This window comes from Podarcis erhardii (assembly GCF_964252035.2).
Source record: "Podarcis erhardii genome assembly, chromosome: 1".
NCBI lineage: Eukaryota > Metazoa > Chordata > Lepidosauria > Squamata > Lacertidae > Podarcis > Podarcis erhardii.
Genome location: NC_138497.1, coordinates 117,220,224 through 117,232,813, shown reverse-complemented (window position 1 = coordinate 117,232,813; position 12,590 = coordinate 117,220,224).

Genomic DNA, 12,590 nt, shown 5'->3' with positions numbered 1-12,590 from the left:
GAGGCAGTGGCTTGCTTAAGATTGTTCATGTCAGAAGTGAGATTGTCCTTCGGTTTTTCAAGTATTTTCTTCCTCTGCAAAAGAGGCTTGGATTTTATGCCTCATTCTCAGGGATACTGAGAATTTTGCTACGTTTTCAGTTTGCAGAGGGTTTTGAGGCTGCCTTATTGTTGCAAAGTTGCCAGGGGTATTGAATGTGCCTTTCTTTTTAGTACAGTGGTAAAGGTAAAGGTACCTCTGACCATTAGGTCCAGTCGCGGACGACTCTGGGGTTGCATGCTCATCTCGCGCTATAGGCTGAGGGAGCCAGCGTTTGTCCGCAGACAGCTTCCGGGTCATGTGGCCAGCATGACTAAGCAGCTTCTGCCAAACCAGAGTTGAGCACGGAAACGCCGTTTACCTTCCTGCCGGAACGGTACCTATTTATCTACTTGCACTTTGACGTGCTTTTGAACTGCTAGGTGGGCAGGAGCTGGGACCGAACAACGGGAGGTCACCCCGTCGCGTGGATTCGAACTGCCGACCTCCAGCTGTTTTTGGACTACAACTCCCATCATCCCTCGGTAGCAAGACCAGTGGTCAAGGATGATGGGAATTGGAGTCGAAAAACAGCTGGAGGCCCAAGGTTGGGGAACACTGGTTTAGACCACAGCGCCACCTGCGCCCCTCGGGTTGGTGGTCCCTCAGGTTAAGAACTTAATTCGTTCCGGAGCTCTGTTCTTAACCTGAAACTGTTCTTAACCTGAGGTACCACTTTAGCTAATGGGGACTCCCGCTGCCGTCGTGCCACTGGAGCACAATTTCTGTTCTTATCCTGAAGCAAAGTTCTTAACCCAAGGTACTATTTCTGGGTTAGTGGAGTCTGTAACCTGAAACGTCTGTAACCCGAGGTACCACTGTACAGTGGTGCCTCGCAAGACGAAATTAATTCATTCCGCGAGTCTCTTCGTCTTGCGGTTTTTTCGTCTTGCGAAGCACCCCTATTAGCGGCTTAGCGGATTAGCGCTATTAGCGGCTTAGCGGCTATTAGCGGCTTAGCGGCTATTAGCGGCTTAGCGGCTTAGAAAAAGGGGGGGGGAAAGGGGGAAAAACTCGCAAGAACTCGCAAGACGTTTTCGTCTTGCGAAGCAAGCCCATAGGGAAATTCGTCTTGCGAAGCACCTCAAAAGACAGAAAACTCTTTCGTCTAGCGAGTTTTTCGTCTTGTGAGGCATTCGTCTTGCGGGGCACCACTGTAAATACTTCTCCAGCATTCTGCAGCTTCTCTGAGTGACCATGCTTCCTCATCTGCAAAAGCCCCATTGGAGGTCTTACCTCCTGGGCTCTGGCTGAAATGTGAGTACCCAAGGAGGCTTCAGAGTGCAAGCCACTGGTGAGATGAGTTGCAGAAGAAAAGGACACTCATGAACACCCTTCAGTCACATCAAAAGTAAGGCAAACACCCCGGAAACCCTGCACTGCACCCGTGATAATCTTATTTAAAGTTTCTCTTCTCTTTCATAATTTTCAAATGCCACTTTTCTCATTAATTGATGCAGAATTATGGCAGAGTGGGGAGAGACAGGACAAGTATCCAACACAGCACTAATTTTAACCAGGAAATTCCTGGTTCACGGATCAGATTTTTCAGACCAGGTTTTATGTTGTGCAGGAGATCCATGATCTGATCTTCCCAAGTTTTTGCTTACTTTAAAGCAGCTGTAGGGGCTCAGAATTTGATCTGAACAGCGGCACTGGGGTAAGGGGTAACCCCTCCTTCTTTTCCCAATCAAAATCCCCCCTCCCTTATAGAGGTGGAGCTGGGAGGCTGAGCACATAATTTGCACCCACTGAGCAAAAATCATCAGGGGAGATTTAGAACAGGAAAACTGTGCAGGGGAAGTGCTTATTTCAAGCACATTTTTTAAAAAAGAACACTGGGAGATCTGATAGCTTTTAACCCTCAAAGAAGGTAGGCCCCAGCATATCTTATTAAGCACACAATATGCACATTGATATAACACCAGGGGATTTCTTTCAACAAGTCTACGATTCTATGATACTATGAAGCATTCTAGTTGTAGGATGCCTGTCTGTCTATTTTTGATTAATATAACATTTACCAAAAAAGCGAGGGCTGATTTTCTAAATATTTCTGCTGTTTTCTGTTAACCTAAGAAAAGCAAAATAATAAATAAATAATAAATACCGAGATCCTAAGATACTAATATATTGGTCAGTTGGATTATTGACCCTTTAAAATGGTAAAGGAGGCTTGCTTGAGCTCCCTGTTGAATTCTACTCATGTTGAAATCTGATCTCCCTTACCACCAAGCTGGTTAGCTCTCCTGTGGCACAATGGGTCGGTGTGTCTGGCTGTTAACCAGAAGGTTGTTGGTTCGAGCCTCGCCACCAGCATGGTTGGAGGCAGAATTCCTGCATTGCAGGGGGGTGGCCCTCAAAGTTCCAACTCTATGGTTGTTTGATTCTCCCCCATTATCTCTAATGCTAGTTCAAACAAACCCCTCTCATGCATTGAGAAGGGTGCTCGGTCTTGACTATCTGCTCCATTGGCCTCGGTCCAGTATATCTGAAGCAGCGTCTCCACCCCCATCGTTCTACCCGGACACTGAGGTCCAGCGCCGAGGGCCTTCTCGCAGTTCCCTCACTGCGAGAAGCAAAGTTACAGGGAACCAGGCAGAGGGCCTTCTCGGTATTGGCGGCCGCCCTGTGGAATGCCCTCCCACCAGATGTCAAAGAGAACAACAACTACCAAACTTTTAGAAGACATCTGAAGGCAGCCCTGCTCAGGGAAGCTTTTAATGTTTGATTTTAATGTATTACTGTATTTTAAGATTTGGTTGGAAGCCGCCCAGAGTGGCTGGGAAAGCCCAGCCAGATGGGTGGGGTATAAATAATAAATTATTATTATTATTATTAGCTGTCCTATTACATGTACTAATCATGTACCCTCATAAAGTTGCTTATCACAAAGAGAGGAGCTCTAAGTTCCAGTACCACTAAGGCTCCATTCTTTTTCTTTCTTTTTCTTTTATTTAATTTCTGTTTTACATTTTAGAATATTCACTTAAACAACCTTAAAGTTTCAATTCCTCTCTTTCCATGGTTCATTTTGCACAACATAAATACCTGCATATTTTATATAAACTAAACCATTCAGTATTCCATTATTACATCCATCAAAACTTATTTACGCTGTTGAATTTATCTTAATGCTGCCCTCGTTTTCAAATAAACACAAATTTCCTCCACATATTCAATAAACATTTTCCAATCTTCTTTAAACGTATGTACTTCTTGTTCTCTTATTCTATATGTTAGGTCCACAAGCTGCGCATATTCCATCAGTTTAAGTTGCCAATCTTCTTTATTTGGGACTTTGCTCATTTTCCATTTTGGGGCTAACGAAATACAAGCCGCAGTAGTAGCATACATAAATAACCTTTTCCAACACCTGGGAATTTCTGTCTGAGTTATCCCCAACGAAAAGGACTCTGTTGTTGTTTTTTAAAGTACTTTTAAACATTTTTTTCAGTTCATTATCAATTATTTCCCAATACTCTTTTATCCTTTTACAGGTCCACCACATATGATAGAAAGTACCCTCAGTCTGATTAGGTAAGGCTCCTTTCCATGCTTAGCAAACACACGGCTTGTGGGGGGCAATGTCATTCACATCCATGGTAGGTGGGCAAGGCAACGCATACCCTCCAACATGTCTCCAATGAAAATAGGGACATCCTATCCATACCCTCCAACATTTCTCTGATAAAAGTAGGAAAAGTTGGACATTCCGGAATCAAATTAGAAACTGGGATGGCTTCTGTAAATCCAGGACTACCCCTGGAAAATAGGGACACTTGGAAGCTCCAGGGAAGGTCCTGGCAGCTTCCTTATACGTACTGTGCAGAAACGCACTCAGAGCCAGTGTGGTATAGTGGTTAGGATGTGGGACAAGGACCTGGGAGACCAGGGTTCAAGTCCCCACTCGGCCCTGAAGCTCACCGGATGACCTTGGGCCAGCCACTCCCTCTCCACCTAATTGACCTCACAGCTTTGTTGTGGGGCTTAAATGAGGAAAGGGAGAACCACGTACCTCAAACTTCATGGAGGAGAAGGTGGGAAAGAAATAAATCTGAAGGAAATGGGCCTGGCTAGTTATACGCTAAACAAAAACTGAACCTCCCTTGCACTTCAGAAGCAATTTGAACAGGGCCAGAGGGAAGCGGGTGGCGCTGTGGGTTAAACCACAGAGCCTAGGGCTTGCCGATCAGAAGGTCGGCGGTTCAAATCCCTGCAACGGGGTGAGCTCCCGTTGCTCAGTCCCTGCTCCTGCCAACCTAGCAGTTCGAAAGCACGTCAAAGTGCAAGTAGATAAATAGGTACCACTCCGGCGGGAAGGTAAACGGCGTTTCCGTGCGCTGCTCTGGTTCACCAGAAGTGGCTTAGTCATGCTGGCCACATGACCGGGAAGCTGTACACCGGCTCCCTCAGCCAATAAAGCGAGATGAGCGCTGCAACCCCAGAGTCGGTCATGACTGGAGCTAATGGTCAGGGGTCCCTTTACCTTTAGAGAATAGGGGTGGGTTGGTTGGGTTTCGGTTCTTGCGAAACACTGGTCCCAACCCCCTTATATAGATCTTTGGATCTTTAGTCACCTATGTTCTATCATTCCTATCTCCTGGGCATTGCTGCATCCTCAACAATTGGCTCCGCAGCCACACAGAACTCCCTAGAGGCAGTTTTTTTTACAAAAGATCACAAATGGAAGCAATATGTTGCAGGGCGGTGGGGTGGAGGGAGGTCTTTTCACCTAATTGTAGGAGCAATCCAACATCCTGTTTTTGTCATTCTAACCTGTTACCAACTTGGGTCGTTCCAAAGCGGCATTCCTGCGTGCCCTCAACAGGAAGCAACTGCCATTTCCTCATATATTTATTTTTTGTATAGCTATTCTTTATTAGGTTACAATTACTTTGCATTAGCATTCAGCTGCTTGGCTCGATGCGCGGGCAGATAAAGCAGGGTTTTTTCCTGAGAGCTAGGGTGCATATTACAAAATTTAATTTCTTGCTCAGGCACTGCTCGATAAACGCAAAGCTCTGCTTGCTGCGACACACCAAGAGAACACAACTGCCCTCTGGGTCCGACATCACATCTAGTCTCTGCTGCTTTGCATGAGTTGCAAAATCAAAGGGATGAAATCATTGGAAACTTTATAATCTGGGGGTTTTTTATTAAAAGGAGATGCTGTTTTTAAAGACTGCATAACGCACCATGTTGCTCGCCTGATTTACTGCTTTTCGCTTCACCCTCCCCCATCTCTCTTTTGCCATAAAACTGCTGTAAAAATCATATATCATGCGAGCAAAAATATGCTCCCTTTTCTCTACGAAGCGGAGGGAAATCAAATACAAGGCATGTGATACATCAAATAACGGACATAAATGCATACTTTACAGCAAGCTGTTATTTCTAAACATCAGCATTCTAAAGCAGAAACGCTTGGGCAATGGGCTCTTTTGATTTCTGAAGAGAACTGTGGGTGTGAGGTTATCACTTCATTTCTCCCCATCGTGACCTTACAAGCCGCTGCAGCTGCGCATAACAGATAGGAAACAGTAGCCGTGGCACCAACAATGGCCTCGTGAAAGAATTATGCACAAGCAGGATGCAATTTGTAGGGTGGTGTGCATGTGTGTATAACGTTCTCATTTTAAAAAATAAAAAAGGGAAAGAGGACTTAATTGAAAGATGCCAGGGCTCAGATCTGGTAGCTGATAGCGGGCTATGAATATTCGGGCATGAGGGGGAAGTATTTGGTCTTTCCTTTGGGGATGGACTGTTGCTCAGTGCTTTGCATCAGAAGGTCACAAGTTCAATCCCCATCAACTCCAGGAGAAACCCCTGCCCAAGACTCTGGGAAACCCACTGCTAGTCATTATAGACAACACTGAGGTTAAATGGACCACTAATCTGACCAGTATGGGCCAGCTTCCTATGTTTTACTGGGTGCTTTTATGCAGGGCCTTGATACTGCAAATAGATCATATCTCATGAGTCAGCATTTCCACGTTAACTCCTTGATACCCACAACACTCCAACATGAGCTGGGTTTTGCCAAGTTGGTCTCAGGATCCTGAAACATGGTAATGGTGAATGACAACGGCCAACTAATTGTTGGCTTAGCCATGGCTCAAGCATTAAATCTGCAGCAAACATTGCCTTTCTGCTTCTCTCCTGCCTTGCAAGACAGATCTCTCTGGTGCCTTATTTACATTCCCCCACAAAGCAGGGCTTGGCTTAGCATGCTTTGTTCTTGGGAATTTAACTAGATTGGCACCAGGCCAACACCACAATCCATGGTGTCATAAGGCACATTATTTTGTAACATGCTCTAAGAAGAACAGAAATGGGATGCAGGTGGTGCTGTGGTCTAAACCACTGAGCCTCTTGGGCTTGCCAATCAAAAAGTTGGCAGTTCGAATCTCCACGACGGGGTGAGCTCCCATTGCTCTGTCCCAGCTCCTGCCAACCTAGCAGTTCGAAAGCACATCAGTGCAAGTAGATAAATAGGTACCACTGTGGCAGGAAGGTAAACAGCGTTTCCGTGCGCTCTGGTTTCCATCACGGTGTTGCATTGCACCAGAAGCGGTTTAGTCATGCTGGCCACATGGCCCAGAAAAGCTGTCTGTGGACAAATGCCGGTTCCCTCAGCCTGAAAGTGAGATGAGTGCTGCAATCCCATAGTCACCTTTGACTGGACTTAACCGCCCAGGGGTCCTTTACCTTTACCTTACCTTAATGGTGAGTCCCCATGAGTTTCTGCTGATATGGTAACCACCGGTAGCATCAGATATGGCACCGTGAAGTTGCACACAGCAACTTCTGGAAGGGAGTCCAGACAGTGCAGGCTGGGTGATTGATTGCGGCTAATTAACCTACATGGCATCCCAAAGCCATCCAGGAGGCAGCTGTGCCAACACACCTCCTGTGTGCCTAATGGTTGGTGCTGAGGACCCTCCATGATGATGGGATTCGAAGTGACACAGAGTTTAGCAGACTGGACTCTCCCACTTGCCAAGCCCAGGATGCAACACTGTCATAAAGCCACAGGGGACAATACATGCACAGAAATGGGGATCTGGAGCAGGAAGCAGCTGGCTGTGTATGGAGCCTTCTTGCTGTAGAGGCAGCGATGGGCAACTTCAGTTTGCTCATTCTTAAATTCAGTTCTCCACATTTCCACAACAGTTTGCAATAAATACTGATAAAGAGATAATAGTCCTCATAAAAATTAATCAGCATTTTGGTCTCTTGATGTATGCAATTTTCCCTAATATACACAATCTCCCAAAGCAGTTTTCTCTAACGTAATGCATTCTTGTAGGTCATTTCACACTAATGTATGAGTAATAAGTAATCTGACGGGCTCTAGATAATCCTATAGTTTGAAAGTAATAGGTGAGTTCCAATTTAGCCCATGTGGGGATCTTCTGACACAGCAGAGCTTCTCCTTTCCTTGCCTTGCAGTGCTAAATCTTCTCTAGGGATTGGAGGATCCTATGGAACATACTTTGGAGGTGTGCTGGGGCTTGGAGAAGGGAGAAAAGTTTCCAGAAATCCCGTTGTAGAAGTGGATTTCCATGGTACAAGTGGACAGACATCATTGGATGGTGCTGCTAAGTTTTTCGGGACTATCTGGCCTACCTTGTTTTTTAAATATTATGTTAGCACCATGTCTTTTTTCCTCATAACTACACTGCAAACTTTTATGGGAGGTTTTTTGTTTTGTTTTATTATATACTTTGTGTTCTCATCTTGTATTTTTATGTTGTGACCTTCAGATGAAGGGGGGGTATACAAATTTAATAAGCAATAATGAAATACTAATACTAGCCACAACAAGCATGTTCTACCTTCCCAGTCAGAGGCAATATGCCTCTGAATTCCAAATACTGGGAACTGCAAATGGAAATAATGCTGCTGAACTTAGTCCCTGCTTTTATCAGCTATCTGGGATAACTCAGTTTGTAGAGCATGAGCCTCTTAATCTCAGGGTTGTGGGTTCAAGCCCCATGTTGAGCAAAAGTTTCCTGCATTGCAAGGTTTTGATCTAGACGATCCTAGTGGTCTCTTCCAACTCTACATTCTATGATTATATCTGGTGGGCCACTGTGAGAAGTTGGGTGCTCCATCATGGAGGTCACGTGTTGCGGTGAGATCACCAGAAACTGCCTCCCTGTTGTGGGGCGGGGCCATTTGGATGGCCACAATACCCCATTGGTTGCCCCTCTGTTGCTAGGGCAGAAATTGGGTAAGCTGGGTTGGCTATTGGCTGCTGAGGGGCTACTTAAGCTGCTGCACGTTGCTGGAGAGTTTCACTTTCTTGGAATGTGCAGTGGATCACCTGCCCTCCTCTCCTTATATTTAGGGTTGTTCTTATGGATGGTGCAGGGGCCTGGTAGGAATTTTGCCATTTGGCTGATTGGCTGGTGCCGCTTGGTTTTTGCCTACCATGTAGCAAATCATCACAACTTTGTAAGGTTGGCGGTTAGGCATTTGGTTCAATGTTTTGGGGAGGGGACGTGGTTGGCTGTGCCTGCCCTTCCATTGCTGCTGCTAGGGAATTCCGCTAAAGGAATCCAGGGGCTCACCTTGCTTTTGTCCGAACCCTGTCAAGGGGCCAGGGCCACGCCAGAGCCCCTGGGAGCATCTGGGGTGAGCTGTGAGATTGAAGGAGTTCTCGCTCCCCCAGGATGCTTTCCCTTACTGACATACGGTGGTGCCCAGTGTCAGTCCTGTTTCTGCCGCCGTGCAGGTTCAGGTAGTCTGGAACCAATGCCTAAGCAACCACTCACATGCTGTAGTCAATAAAGTCGTGGCCAAAATTTAATGCCAAAAACCTTAAACTAAAATCTGTGTCTATTGTGTCTTCATTTGGGGGTGGTTTTGGGGGTCTTCACACGCAACAGCAGGCTGGGTTAGGTGGGCCACAATGGCCTGATACAACAGGCTCTTGTGCCCAGTAGTTTTTTTTTAATGTTTTATTGTTTTCCATGCTTATTTATTTATTTATTTATTTATTGAATTTATATACCTCCTTATACCCGGAGGTCTCAAGGCAGTTCACAGAAAAGATCACAATATATAAAATCAAAATAAGAACAATAACCCAATAACACCCCCACAAAAAGAGCCACGTTCTAAAAGGGTATAGGGTGTCCATCAGGTCAACCAAAGGCCTGGTTAAAAAGGTATCGTTTTTGCCTGGCGCCTAAAGGTGTATAAGGAAGGCACCAGGCAAACTTCCCTGGGGAGAGCATTCCACAGACAGGGAGCTACTGCAGAGAAGGCCCGTTCTCGAGTTGCCACCCTCTGGACCTCTCGAGGAGGGGGCACACAAAAGAGGGCCTCAGAAGATCATCTCAGGTAGGTTCATATGGAAAGAGGCGGTCCTTGAGGTATTGTGATCCTGAGCCGTTCCAACGTTATAACTCTTCTCATGTATGGATTGTATACTGTTTTGTGAGCTGATTGTGCTTAAAAGCAGCACTGAAGTCTTTTAAAGGAATTAGTTAATTCTCAACCTATAGGGGCGTTGTTTGCCTTTTTTGCACATTCGATATCTGTGCCACTTCTGTTCCTGCAAGAACTGCATGAGCAGAAACGAGCTCCCTGATCCTAGACTGTATTCCCACGCTACTGCTGGCAAGGAGTAATTGTCAGCTCTAGAATATTATTGCATCTCCAGTGTGTCTTATTGTTCTTCTTCTTCAGTGCTGAACTATAGCAGTTCAGTATTGCTGGCAACCAGCAGTGCAGAGCACCATACCAAACAACATGTCTTAATAATGTTTATCTATATCCCAAACAATATGGAACTGTCAAATAGGATCCTCCTATGCAAACAAATGATAGCATGTGGGGGAACTTTGAAATTTAGCCTTTCTGCCCCTTATATTCTCCAGCAAGCTAATGCAATAAGGCTAATAATAAAAGGCTATGTTGCAGGCCAAAAAGCCCTGTGACAGATAAAATAGAAATGTTGGAAACAGATGAAGCTTTCGCACAATTAGATTTTTTCCGAGGCTGCGCTGCAAGGATTTTCCAGATCCCGTTCAGGTCTGATTGATGGTAAAATCATAACTACATCATATTAGCCTCAGAGTTCACTGACAGGTTACTGCAGATTAATATTGCTACTGCTGTTCACTTACCATCAAAGCCGTGGAAATATGAATTGAGCGGCTCCCGTAACAAACCCTGCATATTAAAAGCTGTGGTGCTTTACTGAACAATCTCTGCACTCTGTCAGGAGGCGAAAATATACAAACATCCTTTGTCTGAGGTGGTATGCAGATGTAGGGCAAGAGGCAACACAGCAGCAGCAGTTACCATTATTGTTATTATAATTTCACGCAGAGACCTTGATATTTACGTAAATGCTGACCAAATAAATCATGCACACTCGATGTTATTTCTGTTCATTAGCTTATGGTTGATGATGACCATGGAATGGAAAATGAATAGTATTTGGTCCCATTTCACTCCCCCCACACTTCGTAATTCAGGACAGAGGCATAGCGTGGGGGGGCAGGGGGTGTTTTTTTGAGGGGGCGCAATTTAGGCTCCCCCGCAACAGGCAGGGAGCCCTGGCATCTGAGGCACAGCAGCAGGCGATTTGGTCTGGTGGGTGAAGGCTGCGGGCAAGGAGCCTGTTGGAGGTGGGCTCCATTCACCACCCACGTGGGCTTCTCATGCACCCCCTGGCACGCGCCCCACCCCAGCTACCCAGTCCACCAGGGGGCGCAGCACTTCCACTGCCCCGGGTGACAGCAATGCACAATACACTGCTGACTCAGTCCTTTGCCTGGTGTATATTTAATATGCACCTGCCTTTTAGGAAGATGTTAGCAAGATGGCATGCTGTGTTTGATCCGTATTCCTGGGGGGGGGGGGGGAGACCCTCAAGTCCATTAAAAAGTGCCGCTAATTGGTTTGGACAGATGCATGAAGAACCTCCATGAGCATCTTTAAAATGTCATTTTGGGATCGTGAAGATTTAGTCTGGAAAGTGTCATGAGAAGGAAGGCTCCTTCATACATGATAACTTCAGTGCATTCCCAGCCTCCTCTCTGCCAAGTCAACAGATGGGTGAGGAATTGAGGACCCTCCAGATGTTGTTGGAAAGCTGGATAGTTCAGTTGCTTAGAGTGTGGTGCTGATAATGCCAAGGTTGTAAGTTTGATGCCCATATGGGACAGCTGCATATTCCCACATGGCAGGGGGTTGGACTAGATGATCCTTATCTTCCAACTGTGCAGTTCTATGATTCTACAGCTACAACTCCCACCATCTCTGGCCATCTTGGGCCATCTTGGGTGGAGCTGGTGGGTGTGGGCCTGAGTGAGAGGAAAGTAGATATATCTAAAATATTTGGGGGGGAAGGAATTGGTTGAAAAATTTGATTGTGGCAGTGCAGACGTCTTCCAATGCCTCACTTTTGCTTGTTCCTACACAGTTGTTGGGTGATTTATGGAGTGCTTGGTGAGAAATATTTAACTTAGTTGAAGTTAATAATTAAGACGCATGGCTGCATGTAAAACCTTTACATCAAAATTATGTCATGGTCTTTAGAGTTTGTTTATAATAATAATTTGGTGCACTATTACAGCTTTATCCGAGCCTAATACTGTGTTCACAGGCCAGCATTAAGCAAGTAGTCTCCCCAAATCCTATGGTTTTCCTTCAATTTAACCTTAACTTTGTTTTGGATAGTGACATTTTTTGCTTGCTTGCTTTATTTTTGGACCAATGTTGACATTAGATATTTTGAGTAAGTGAATTATTGCAAGTGTCTAATTAGGTTTCTGACAATGGAATTTGCATTTGCCCAAAGTCAAGGGGTTGCTTTACAACCTGACAATCTAGCCAGGATTACATTGTGTGATCTAAGCAGAAAATGTGTTTCTGAAGACATATTCTTTCCCAGCTCAAATTTCTGTTCTAAAATTTAATCTAATTTAATTCGTAAGGTCACACACACAAATGTGTTGCGTTTTGGGGGTTTTTTGGGTGTGTGTGGAAACCCAACCCATCCATCTTCAAAACAGAGTGTTTAATGGAATATTAAATTTGACGACTCCATGCAGGTTTCCATGTTTGTTAGCTTTAATACACCACATTAAAACATTCATTAATAAAGTGTCACACAACACTGCTTTGATTAGGTCTTAAAAGGTTATTGGCTTGATATACACTGTTGTCCTTAGAAGGTAATCTGTGTAAAAATTCAAAATGTTCCAGAGGCCTTTTTTAGTTGTTGTTCCCCATTTCAAGCCTAAAAGGAGCATTCAATTCTTCAAAAATTGGAGGCCCCACTATTGCTTTTAAAAGAAAATACAATAAGTATTTGGTTGAGATATAAGTCAATGAGTGCATGTGGGACTTGTAGTATACTCATGAGTGGACAGACGTATGTGGTTGTGTCACTTGTGTGAACTCAACTGCTTCTGTGTTCGGGACTGCATGGTGTTCATAATCACAGTGTCACTTTTTCAAACCACTGTCCTGCCTCCCCCAGGGAG